The 13,535-nt window shown below is 42.4% G+C and overlaps 1 protein-coding gene across 1 annotated transcript in view; it reads left to right on the top strand.

Moving 5' to 3' along the window:
* Positions 1–13,535, top strand: part of SLX4IP (SLX4 interacting protein) — a 193,312-nt gene that overhangs the window by 106,085 nt on the left and 73,692 nt on the right. The window lies entirely within an intron of this gene.

A 13,535-nucleotide genomic window follows, 5' to 3' on the forward strand; every position in this document is an offset into this window, starting at 1 on the left:
AGGTGTAAACTAAACAAACAAAAAACCAGGAAGCCAGTGGTGCATTGGATGGTTGAAGTAACTAAATCAGTCCAATGCAACAAGCCAGCAGTCAATCCTTTCCTGTGTAGTTTTCGTCACTCCTCACAGGGAGACCAGTGGCCTATGATAACAGTGCAATATTTATTCAGTTGCCCATTTTAATGGGCTTTGTGTCAATAGAGTTTTCTCCCCTGGGTTGAGTGGCCAGTGCACACCCCCTGCGGCAGATCACTTCCTGTTTGAAAAGTCCTGCTGGTCTGATCGTCTTCCTTAGGTGGAGTCAGTACCTGTCTCCTTATGGTTTCTCTGCTTCATCTGGTTCTCTATCCCTTAAGGCCCTAGAGAACTAAGGATTATTCTTCCACCTTTAAAAGCCCTGTTAATATTATATTATCCTGGCTATTCTTTTTTAGGTTAATCATTTTACTTTCTTCAGCTGATGCTCATGACATGATTTTAAGTGTTGCTGTTATCCTGATCACTCTCATTTGGGTATGTGATAGTTTGTCTCAATTTCAATATTGAGAGTAATTGAGCACTAAATGCATAAAGCCTCATCCTGTCACTTTTCCCGGCCACTGCTGTTAAGGCAGCCTAAGATGAAATTAACATCATTTACAGCGATGGCACTCTGCTGCCTGCTCACAGCACTTACTCTTGACTAAGAATGCCTCCACTTGGGCTGTTAGTTTTTTGGAGCCAAATGTTATATGACCCTTACATATATCCTAGTTTAATTCTCTCTAGTTAGATTCCCTCTGAATCACAGAGGTCCAGTTTTAGAGTTTTGTTTTGTTTCCCAGATCCAGTTTTTGCTACCCCAGATATGCACTGTCCCCTTCTTTGCAGTGACATCCACCTATTTTGTGGGTATGTCCCCTATATATTCATCCATTCCAGTGCTGGAAATGCAGACCAAGACCAGGGTCGAGGAAAAAGTTGTTCACCATCCCCATCCAGGTTGCTGTTTGGCCATTAATGGGTCCTGTGGTTATGGCTGTTTAACTGGTTATGAACCCACCTGTCATTTCATCCACTTCTATTTTTCTGTTGTTTTATTCACTAGGACTCATTTGTTCATAGATTCATTTCATTAATATTTATTGAGCTCCTACCATGTGCCAGGCCCTTTTGAAGGTAGAACTGTTAGGGTTTGTTAATAGATTGGATGTGTAATATGGGAGAAACAGAGGCATCAAAAATGACTCCAACGTTTTTGACCTGAACTGGAAGAATGGAGTTACAATTAGTTACCATGTTTGAGGGTAAACATTAATAGTTTGGTTTTGAACCTGTTAAGTTGTAGACGTCTATTTGACACCCAAGTGGAGATGCACAGTAGGCAATTGGATGTATGCCTGTGGAGGCGAGAGGGAGGTCTAGGCTACAGCAAAAAGACTAGGAGCTCTCAGCATGTAAACTGCCCAGTGTCTGAAACCTTGAGACTGATGAAAGTGCAGATGGAGGCAAGGAGAGGTCTAAGGACTGAGCCCTGGACTCTCTAGTGTTGAGAGGCCAAAGTGATGGGACAAGCCAGCAAAGGAGACTGAGAAAGTGTGGCCAGTGAGGAGGGAGGAGAACGAGCAAAGCTGACTTCTGGTGTCCCAAGAAATCAAGGAAAGCAGGAAGTGAAAGAACCACTTTGTTAGATGGTGCTGAGGTAGAGTAGTATGAGGATCATGAACTGACCATTGGGCTTGGTGACATGCAGATCATTGGTAACCGTGACAGAAGCTGTTTTAGTGGAGTAATGTGAATAAAAGGATGTCATGAGGAACTTCATTTGATTCTGGCTGAAGTTCACGTGTGCTTTGTCAACTGCCTTCACCAGTCATGGCAGCTAAGAATATTGTCAAAGAAGAAAATGAGGTTAGTTTTTCATAATTGGGGTTTTCTTCAGGCTCTCCCTTAGTAGTCTGTTATGGATGAAATGTATAGCTATAAAATCCATCTTTCTCTCCTTTTTGAAAAGTGCAGCATCATTTCTGTCTCTCTAGGTTCTCCAGGTAACTCTTGTGCTCCTCCTCATCCCGGTGGTTGAGCCAGGCTCTGGTGCCCTGGGATGGATTCCTCTGAGCCCAGTCATCTAACTCATTAAAGAATTTAAATGCAGTTATATCTGTTCCTTAATTGTTTGGAGTTTACAGCCCCCTTTCTTTTCATTTCTGGCCTTTCCTTTCTGTTTCTTCCTAAGGCTCTCCCTTCATCCAGCAGGTAGATCTCTTTTTCCCTTTGGATTTTCATCATCTTTATCATCCTAATTCAGAGGTGAATTTTGAAGATGCTCAGCAAGGCACTGTTTTATCTGTAGCTCTCACCCTGGCTACACATCACATTCACCTCTGGAGAATGTTTGTTTGTTTGTGACAGGGTGTCCACTCCAGTTGCCAAGGCTGGAGTGCAGTGGCACAATCTTGGCTCACTGCAGCCTCGACTTCCCAGGCTCAGATGATTCTCCCACCTCAGCCTCCTGAGTAGCTGGGACTACAGGCGCGCACCACCATTCCTGGCTAATTTTTTGTATTTTTAGTAGAGATGGGGTTCTGGCATGTTGCCTAGGCTAGACTCAAACTCCTGGACTCAAGCAATCTGTCCACCTTGGCCTTCCAAGGTACTGGGATTACAGGCGTGAGCCACCATGCTCAGCCTTTTTTTTTTCTTTTTAAAGAAAATCATAATTTACACTAAAGTAACTATTTTCTTGTATTTATGATAAAATGGTGATTTTTTTACTTGTGAGTTTTACAGTTGAAATATATTCTGGTGAATATATTTCCTGTTGTATTACATGGTGAAACTTCATCAGGTATTTTTTTCTTCCGTTCTATTGTAACCTCAAAAAAGTTCCTGTGTTCTACAGAGAATGCTATGAGTATTCTTCCAGGATACAAGGGGGCCTGTAGCAGGGGCTCTTAAACTTCAGCATGTGCCAGAATCACCTGGAGGGCTTGTTAAAACACCGGATCCTGGGCCCCTCTCTGTAATTGCTGATTGAGTAGGTCTGAGTAGGATCCAAGAATTTGCACATCAAATCAGCTTCAGGAGATGCTGTGGCTGCTGGTACTCTGGGAACCGGCTGCTGGTACTCTGGGAACCGGCTGCTGGTACTCTGAGAACCGGTAGTTTAGGCTTGAGGCTCTAGTGGGTAAATATCCCTAAGGTCGTACACACAGAGAGCTTTCCTGAACTAGCAGAGCCAGGATGGTAAGTGTGGCCAAGGGTACAAACAGGCCTAGCACTTGACTTTGTTGGGGCTCTCCAAGGTTCTGGTAACCCTGAGCCCTGAAATAGTAGAAACTCCTCATTCTGAGGTTGTGTTTTAGTTTGCAGCCACATACTTCAATGCTGTTTTGTCTCCTGTAAAGGTCACACTTAGCCCTATCTTTGGCCTGTCAAAGTTGACACCCGCTTTAAAAGAGTAAATGTGTAGCCCCCTTGATACACAGTACTCATTCTGTGACACAGCTGTACATTAAAAAACAAAAAACAAAGCAGTACTCATACAATGCTAATACCCCAGAAGAAATTAAATGACAGCTGGATTGAGCAGAGAGTACCTGTCATAGCTTTATCTGGCAAGTCCTTTGTTATATTAGAAAGTAAATGAGAAGATTCCAGGGAAAAATTACCACTGTGGGGGGGATTCCTTAAATTATTTTACCTATAAACAAATAAACTGAATTCCTCTAAGTCATCCAGAATCCCCAAAGTATTTATCAAAGACACTTTGGTTCCACCCACAGAGGTAGGAAAATTATGCTACCTGTCTTTCCTCTTCCTTCCTGCTTCAAGAAATCTCCCTCCAAAACTGGCCACCCTTTAGAACAATCTGCCAACCTAGATGTTGATCACTAGGGGAATATTTACAGGGGTTTTCTTTGACTCATATGTAGTTTGTCATAAATTCCTCTAACTCATAAACTGAAAAGCTTTTCTTTCATGTCAGGATTCTTCACAAATATTAAACAATATTTTCTAACATGTTAATTCTTAGTTTAAAATCAAAGCCACATTCCAATGCCTCATGATCACACATGTTAGATCAAGTAGTGGACAAAATTTGTGGGTGCTGATATTCCTGTTGTTTCCCATACTCCTGTTTCAGATTATAGATGCCATAATTGATCCAGAACATGCTCCTGACCAGCATAAATGTCACTAAATATGAGTGATGCTTGTTTCCCAGCCACTTTGCACCCTCTCAAGTCAGGGGCCTTACGGACGAGTACATTACAGTTTCTGTCAGGTTGTCTTTTCATTTCATGTGCTCTCTTGCAGAAATATGTAAGAGGAGAGTTCATAGTTTTACTTGTAATGTGGTGTGATTACAAGCCATCTGCTCTTTTTCGTAGAAGCAGTGTGTGGCCGGAGTAAAACCGTGCAGAAGAATTATGAGGCATTTATTGGCTCTTAATAGGAATAGGTGGAAACCTCTGCCCTACCTATCTGTAAATCTTATGGAACTAACAGTTCAGAATTCATTTGAAAGTCTTTGGAATTTAAGACAAATTCTACCTTTGGAGAAAAAAAAAGAGAAAAGCAGCCAATATTTCTTCCTTGAGCCCTTTGTATGGCTGGCATGGTGCAGAAGCCTCATGCCCACATTGTCTCATGTCATCCTCAAAATAAAACCATGATGTAGTTTTCATTGCTATCTCCATTTTACGTTGGAGGAACTTAACCTGTGTCTCAGAGCCACTGAGGCTCAGGGCTAGGATTTGAAGTCAGGTCTGTGCTGAACCAACCCACTGTTTTACTCATTGCCACACCTGCTGTGTCTATGCCACTGACCAGTCGACTGAGGGAAGGTACCTGCAGGTTTATACTTGAAATAATCATGTCCTGAAAACCATTAGGGAGGGTCTAAAGAAATGAAATCAGTTCTCATCTTTCGAAGGGACCCCCAGAGAGCCTATTCCCAAATGTATTCTTCATGCAGTGATGGCTTTGAGAGTTTGTGATTCAGCCTGGAATTCTACCCCAGGGTCCCAGGGGCATATGTTAAATTTAAGCAGCCCTTCATAATAACATGGTTGACCATTGCTTTATTCCACGCAGTACTTTGCCTCCCGTCTCAAATCTTACCCAGGGAGACTGTGAGCCACCCTACAGCACTCTGGGTCAAAACACCAAACTCTTTCTCAGTAGGATACCAGAGATGATTTACTGAAGGACACCACAGCCTCTTATTTGATTTTCTCCTCCTTTTAGAAGCTGCTGTCAAAGTCATTTGTTCTGCTTTTCCCTCATCTTTCTTTCCCTTTCCTTTGTGTTTTACTCTTTATCTTTGTAGAATCCTTCCCCAACCATAGTAATAAATCTGTTGTGGAAAACAAGTGACTGGGAAGTTACACATCCTTGACCTGTAGTCAGAGGTCCCACAACAGACACTGAACAGGAGACAGGAGCTCCCTCCCCTCCTGAGTCCTTTTCACCTCAGACAAGTCACACCCTCCCAAGCATCCCTTTAACCCGAAAAACTCAAGCTTAAAGAACTAGTCATCCATTTGCAACCAAGGAAGTTTCCTTTAATTGGTCTGGATTCACATTGTCAACCATGGCTTTGTACTTGCATCTTGTTCTGCCTGATTGACTGGAAAGTGGGGAAATAGCCATTCCGATTCACGAGTGACAGTATTCTGTGCATACCTGGGGCAACCTTAGTTGTAAACCATTAGCTTGATTCTGCAGTGTTTTTTTTCCTGCATTCAGGGTGCAGGTAAGAGGGAGGTAATCCCTCCTAGAGAGAGAATAAGCCAGCCACTTAATTTTCATCACTGATACATGTTTTCATTTAACAAACACTCTTCACGACCATCTGTGTGCTGTCAAAGTCATTTGTTTTGACTTTGTACTAGACATTGACAACCCAAAGGTAACAGAAGGCAGCTCCTCCACAAAGGCCACCTGGTGGATGGCCCATAGTGGACTGACAGAGGACAGTATGAGGTGCTAGTCTCAGTGTGACTCTTTTATAACCTCCACAGGAGGACAGACACTATGTGTGCAGGTAGAATCCAAGTAAATGGTTGCAAAACAAAATGACCAGGAGATGAGATCTTAAAGGGAAGGCACCTTGAAGGCAATTTAGTTCAGTCCACTCATTTTGTATATAGGGAAACTGACAGTAGAGAAAGGAGGTGGTTCAACCCCTCCTGAACTGGGGCATCATTAGAAGAGATTCATGGTCTTTGGACTTCCTGCACCAGGACATTCTCCTATTAGTCATCAAAGGGCTTTCTCCAGGGCTTCTTTTTTTTTTCTGAAACGGAGTCTCGCTCTGTCGCCCAGGCTGGAGTGCAGTGGCATGATCTCGGCTCACTGCAAGCTCCGCCTCCCGGGTTCATGCCATTCTCCTGCCTCAGCCTCCCGAGTAGCTGGGACTACAGGCGCCCGCCACCAGGCCTGGCTAATTTTTTTGTATTTTTAGTAGAGATGGGGTTTCACCATGTTAGCCAGGATGGTCTCAATCTCCTGACCTTGTGATCCTCCCACCTTGGCCTCACAGAGTGCTGGGATTACAGGTGTGAGCCACCACACCCGGCCTCTCCAGGCCTTCTTTGTGTGTTATGATCTCATATTCAGGCTGTGTCTAATTCTGTTACTGAGATTATGGAGTGTTCCTTGTACCCCACCTGACAAGTATTGCCAGGTTGGCAAGGCACCGCACCAAACAAAACCCAGTCGTGATCACCAGCGATCTCCTAAAAGAGAAAGAGTGCTTTTAAATTTCTCAGTGTTTCCAGAACACCAAGGGGTAATAGTTTCTGCTTTTTGAGTTGTCACGACAATTAAATGCAATAATGTACAGAAAGGGCTTGACACCAAGTCTGGCACACAAGTGCTCCATGAATCTTAACTATTGTTATTGCCAACTTGTTCACCATTAGTAGATTTTTGCAACTGGACTAAATATATAGCATATTCCAACAGAATGACTCTTTATTCTCCCATCTCCTGACCTGTCTGCTAGTTTACTGAGTATGCCATCCAAAAGGTATGCTGGTTCCCTTTCTTATATGTAAACTACAAGTTTGGATTTCCTGGGCCAGTATTTCAGGTGAGTAACTGGCCAAGGGAATTCAATTGACAACACACTTGCATTGACTTTTCTTCAGCTTTTAACTCTCTGGATAGGGATTCTTAATGTTAGGAGACTTCTCTTCTACCCTCAGAGCTCTACCCCACCTCTTGCAGGGTTTATTGCTGTCACCCTCTGCTGCATTCTTTTCTTTCCCTTCTTCACCTTTTCTTCTCCCTAACCACCCCTCCCACCTCGTTCTTTCTACAGTGAGGCTTTCACTGCCTCACTGCACTTGTGTTTCAGCATGGGGCCCTACAGTGGCATGGGGCCCTACAGTGAGCTCTCCGTATCTGTGTTGGAATGGAATCAGACATGGAATCAGGCTGCCCAGGGAAAGGAGCTGTGGGACCCTGTTGAGAATCCCTGGTGCAGTCACCAGGCACTAAGGCGTAGGCTGTTTTAGGGCACACTTGGCTGCCATTGCTCACCTAGAGGGGATAGGGGCCAGCTCCCAAATAAAGGGGAGTGGGTTCCAGGCTAGACAGCCTAACGTGCTCCCACATGAGGCTGGAAGTGTGTCCTGAGTAGCCTTCCACAGGGGTTAAATTTCCTCAGAGTAATGTCTGGCAATGTGGAGTCTCTCAGATCTGGATTTGATTCCTGGGTCTGGCACTCACTGCCTGTGTAATCTTGGACTAGACCTTCCCAAATTCAGCTTCCTTATCTACGAAATGCGAATAATCATTGTGCTCCTTCACCAGAGTGGCAAGGATTTAATTGAATGGTCTGAGTAAAACTTAGCACAGTGCCTGGAACATAGGTGCTCTGTAAATGGCAATCAATATTTTAAACTGTGATTGTTTAAAAATCACATCACTGTAAAATTTTACATTGTAAGATATATGCAGTTTGTGGTAACATGAAAATATTTAATATGTTTTCTAGAACTTTTTTGTAAAATTCACACTCCAGGAAGAAAATTTCCATGTCTTCTGAGGAGGCCTTTAGGAGAAACTCTTTCTAGCTGTAGTATCAGAAATGATTCAGTTATCCTCAGCATGGATTCCTTCTCATCTTCTTGACTCTGATTGGCGCTGTATTTTTCACATTTGTACCTAGGAATCTCAGAGCCAGATGTTGCAGAGACTTGGGACTATGGTGGGAATTTCGTGCAGGCCTATCATCGGTTTCATATGTTTTTACCCTTGTTTGCCTTTACTTATTCTCCCCATTTTTAATCTTTGCCTCGTTACTTGAAGCTGCCTTATACCCTCAATGCCAGGTAGGTGTAAAATGCCAATGATGATTTGTGTGGCTTCTCAGCGACAGACCCATGTATGTAAGCTGCCTCTGGGAACCCGGTGGGCGTGGTAGAAACGGACCACATGCCTTGGGCCTCACCCTTGTCCTTCCTCTCCCTCACACCCAACCACATCCTCTTACTTCTGTCTTCTGAGTGTCCCTCAAATGTGCCCCTTCCCCTTCACCTCGAGATCACCTTGCTTGATCTCTTATTTGGGTTCCTGCAGTGGCTTTGAACCTGTCTGCCTGGCTCCGGTGATTTCCCCTTGCCCGCCCATGCTCCACACTCCTACCCAAGAGAGCCCTCCAGCCCACCAGCCTCCTCAGCCTGTCCAGGGCCCCTCTGTGGCCTGAGCCTTCCTGCCCTATTGGCCCCATCTGCCAGCAATGCCCTGTGTTTCTGCATTGAGACTCTTTTCCGTCTCCAAAGCACGCGAGCTCTTTCTCTGCATGGGGTGTTATTCATTTTTCCTTCTGCACTCCTTTCCCTGTTCCTCAGTACTTGACTGCGACACCACCTTCCCTTCCCTCACCTTCCTCAGGCAGAGCTGTCACTCCACTCCCTCTGGTCCTTGGGTATGTGCCATGGTCACACATGCCACAGTGCCCAGCTGCTGCCCCTCCCTCTCTCAGGGCCTGGCTAGTGCCCCTGTGAAACTCAGCAGGTGTTTCATATGATCAATGAGTGCATGAGAGAATGTGGGGACCTTTCTACATCTCTTAAGAGTTCTGAGTCTGCTCCAGAGATGGCTTTGTGGGTGAGAAATGTTAATATTTTCACCTTTATTCTTATATTTAATGTAAACACAGAAGACAAGACCTCCCACCTCTGAGGACTTGGAAAGAGTGTGAGTTGCACCTCTGGAATTCTTAGGAAAGAGATAGGAAAAATAACCAACACGTTCAGTTGGCAGTGAGTTTCCAGTGAAGTAATCCTAAGATTCTTGTATTCCCATTTCACGAAATATGAAAAATGACTGCTTGTTGTTGCTGATGGCAGAGTTGTCGCTACTCCAGAATAGGGAGAGAGGAAGTTGTTCTATGATGTATCAGTGCACTGGGCCGAATAGTAACGGCTTGGTCCCTGGAAAGGGCTTAGAGCTCTCCCTTTGCAGACAAGGCTGTGATTTGCACAATTCTTGGGGCTAACTTGTTCTGTCATCTGTTTTTTTCATTTGTCTTCCTTTCATTAAATATTAAGTATTCACTGAGGGCTGGTAGTGTGTTGGTCACTGGGGATACAAGGTTGGCAGAGGTATAGACCTGTCTCCATGGCTTATAGCCTAGGATGGGGGCCCTACATGGACCAGTCACTTAATGTAGAAATAAATAATCACATGAAGAATGGGCTGGTCCAGAGCAGGGAAAGAGAAACTGTTCAGAATAGCTTCACAGAGTTGACCACACTCCTGCTAGGGTTCGAGGATGCATAGGATCTCAACAAGCATGGAAGCAGCGAGGCAAGTTGTAATGTAAGCCAAGGATGAAAAAGTCAGGTGCAGGAGACAAAGACATGGGCCTCATTAGAGGCTTGTGAGTTGCTGCTCTGAGCTGCAACGGGAGTGGACTGATCCGATTTATAGGTTAGAGATTTCCCAGATATGCATTGAGGGTTCATCCAGGACACCGACAGAAGTGACTGTAATCTTCCAAGTGGGAGAAGATAGGAGCAGCAGAGCAAGAGAGAAGTGTGTGTGAGAACGCTCTAAAAAATTAAAATGGACAAGATGCGTGACTGATTCTGGAGGGTTAGGGGAAGGGAGGAGTTGGGGGTGACACCCCTGTTGTTGGCTGAATCCTCTGGGTGGAGGGGATAGAAGCCAGACCAGACCCTGGCTGGGGGACTCGCAGCCCAGTGCATGCAATGTGAAGCTATTCCTAGCAGCCTGATGGTTGCTCAAGAGGTGGCTTGGCCTCTGCAGAGTGACCAGTTCTGGGCTGAGAAAGAAGTGATGGTTACCATGTTGCTTCTCTCAGGAGAAAGCTGGAGAGTTGATCTTCTGAGACTAGAAATAACCTTCTCCTAATTAGGGGGAGGAGAAAGGGAGGCTGTGCTGCTGGCAGTGTAAGAAGCTTTCTTTTCTTTTTTTTTTTTTTCACTTCTGTTTTCTCATGAGAGACAAGAAGCAAAGCTTTGAGAGCAGGGAACTTTGGAAAGGCAGAATACCTCTGCCTAGTGTGGGAGGGAGTTGAGAGAGCTCAGAACTGCAGGCTGCAGAGGGAGAGCCCCCTGCGGGGGAGGGGACTGCCTGCCAAACAGTGGAGGCTTCCAGAAACCCCAGGAAAGTCTGCTCACCACAGTAAGATTTGACAATTTATTTTTCTAAAAAGAGACATTCTACTCAATCTGTTTATTTTCAAACTTAGACTAGGTTATTTGTGATCAAAGTCACAAAATGGTGAGAAAAATACCAAATTGGACCTTACTATTAGGTTAATTCTTCAGCAAGCTGCTGTTACAGTATCAATTCAAGTTGCTTAAGCTTAAGATTCCCCTCCCCCCACCCCCCCCTTTTTTTTAAAGAATTAGTTTTGCGGTGGTAGGAGGGTTACAAGAAAAAAAAACAATTAGTTTTGCTAATGAAAAGGTAGCAGTGAACTTGGTTTAGATTAAAAAATCAGGAAAGAGCACCTGTAGGAACCTGCAATAAAATGTGTTGAGACATATTTTACCGCTTTGGAAGGGCTTTTATTCCAGAATCCTTGGAACTTCAATGGGCCTGTGATTGAATTCAGAGGCCAGTGAACTTGCATGGGAAAAAGTTACGTCTTTATTGTGATCAAGTTCTAGTAAATTTAGTTTTCCTTTTTATTATGAACGTAGGATTCATAATAAAAATATGAATAATATTAGCAGTATTTGTCACCATTAGAAATTATAGCTCTTTTCATATTACATTAAGGTTGTTACAGATAATGAAGATATCATTTATGCTTATCACCACTTCAGATTTGTAGTAGTACTAGATCCATCACTATCCATCACTATGTGACAAGACCCAATGCCTTAATAAACAAGGACATACATTCCTATGTCTCAAATTTTTCTTTCGTTAAGATAACTGTACTTCAGTGTAATTGGTTTTCTTGTTAATCCTATGTGTTGTGTTTCATGCATTTAAAAATATTATTCTGAGCAACTTTCATCAGCTTCACAGTTGGCTAAATAAGTCCATGGCACAGGAAAGGTTAATATTCCGTGGCTAAGATCCTGTAGTTGTGGCATGCGACCTCCACCTGGTGGCAGCATACTCCTTAAAGGTTAAATTCTGTAACCAACAGTTGAGAAGAACTTTAACAGTATATTTGAGTGGTTTTCAAACATTTTTTATTACAACCCACAATAAGAAATAGGCTTTCCATCATAACTGAGTACACACTTACTTACATTTCACAAAACAATTCTTGATCTTACCATATGACACACTGATATTTTGTATTGCATTCTAATATTATCTTCAGTTCTCTTTCATTAAAATAAAATGCTGGTTGCAACACACTAAACTGTAACACACTAAAGTGCACTCTTTTACATCATAGGAAACCATCTTTCAACGTGCTTCACAGTTTATTACCCGGTAAACTTCATTTGGGTCTCCCACACATTTTCAGGGACGTAATACCTACATTTTCAATAACTGCCAACAAGTATGAGTGCATTTTACACAGTGTTTAAAAATTGTTTATTATTGATATATAATTTAAATATAGTGAAAGGAACTGATTGCAGTGTGTACATAACATACCCCATCAAGATACAGAATAGTCTTATCACATACAAAGTTCCTTTGTGACAGTTCTCACCCAGTTTTTTACCCCCCTGGGAAATTACTGTTTTGATTCCTTTCATCACACGTTGATTTTGCTGTTTTAGAATTATATATAGATGGAACCATACAGTATGTGTTATTTTGGTCTGGTTTCTTTTGCTCAACCTAATGTTTTTGAGATGAATACATGTTGAGTTTATCGGTAGTGTGGTGAGTAGTGTTCCATTGCATGAATATGGCACAATTTGTTCTCTTGTTGTAGACTTTTGGGTTGTCTTCACGTTGGGTTATTATAAATAAAACTTCCATGAATATTTGCATACAAGTCTTTGAGTGCACATATACTTCATCTCTCTTGAATAAACACCTGGGGAGGGAATCATTGGCTCAGTTGATAAGTAAATGTACGTTTAACTACAGGAAACTGACAAACCCATTTGCCAGAGTGGTTAGACCATCTTACATTTCCACTGGGAAAGTATGAGAGTCTGGGTTGCTCCATATCCTTACCAACATTTCATGTTATGTCAGTCTTTTTAATTGTAGTCATTCTGGTGGGTATTGTAGTTGTATCTCTTGGCGGTTTTAGTTTTAATTTGCCTGATGACTAATGATATTGAATACTTTTTTCATTTTCTTATTAGCCATTCATTTATCCTATTTGTGAAGTGTCTGTTCAAACTCAGGTTTTTTGTTTTGCTTTTTTTTTTAAATATCAGTTTTTAAATATCAGTTTGTAGGACTTCTTTACATATTTTGGGTACCAGTCCTTTTTACCAGATACATGTATTTTTGAATACATAAATACATTTCTCCCAGTCTGTATAACATACCTATTTATTTTATTAATGGTGCTTTTTTCGTTAACAGAAATTTTTAATTTTGAAAATTTAACAATTTTACAACTATTTTTCTCAATATTTGGTGCTTTCTGGATCCTAAGAAATCTTTTCCTATTCCAAAGATCAGGAAGATAGTTTTGGCTTTTTTGTCTAGGTGTGTGATCCATCTCAAATTAAATTTTGTATATAGCGTGAGGTAGGTGTCAAGTTTCACTTTATATTTACATCTGATGGTCTAACCATTTGTTGAAACTACTTTCCTTTCACTGTTGATATATAGGACAGAATTTAAAAAAAAAACAAAACTGTCCAGCCAAGGAAGTGAAAAAACTGAACCTCTGAGTCTCATAAACCGAATCTCTGGGTCTCTCAGACCATCGCCAACCTCGATGTCCCATTCCTTACCAAATTAGTTTGTTCACAGTTATCTTGTGATTCTCAGAAATTACTTCACTCATATGTGAGGATTTATAAGGCAACAACTTTTCACAGGGTCTGTAACTGTGCTATCCAGTATGGAACCACTAGCTACATGTAGCTACTTAAATTTAATTTAAATTTTATTAAACATTTAGC

The sequence above is a fragment of the Pan paniscus genome, chromosome 21 (assembly GCF_029289425.2).
Source record: "Pan paniscus chromosome 21, NHGRI_mPanPan1-v2.0_pri, whole genome shotgun sequence".
NCBI classification, from domain to species: domain Eukaryota; kingdom Metazoa; phylum Chordata; class Mammalia; order Primates; family Hominidae; genus Pan; species Pan paniscus.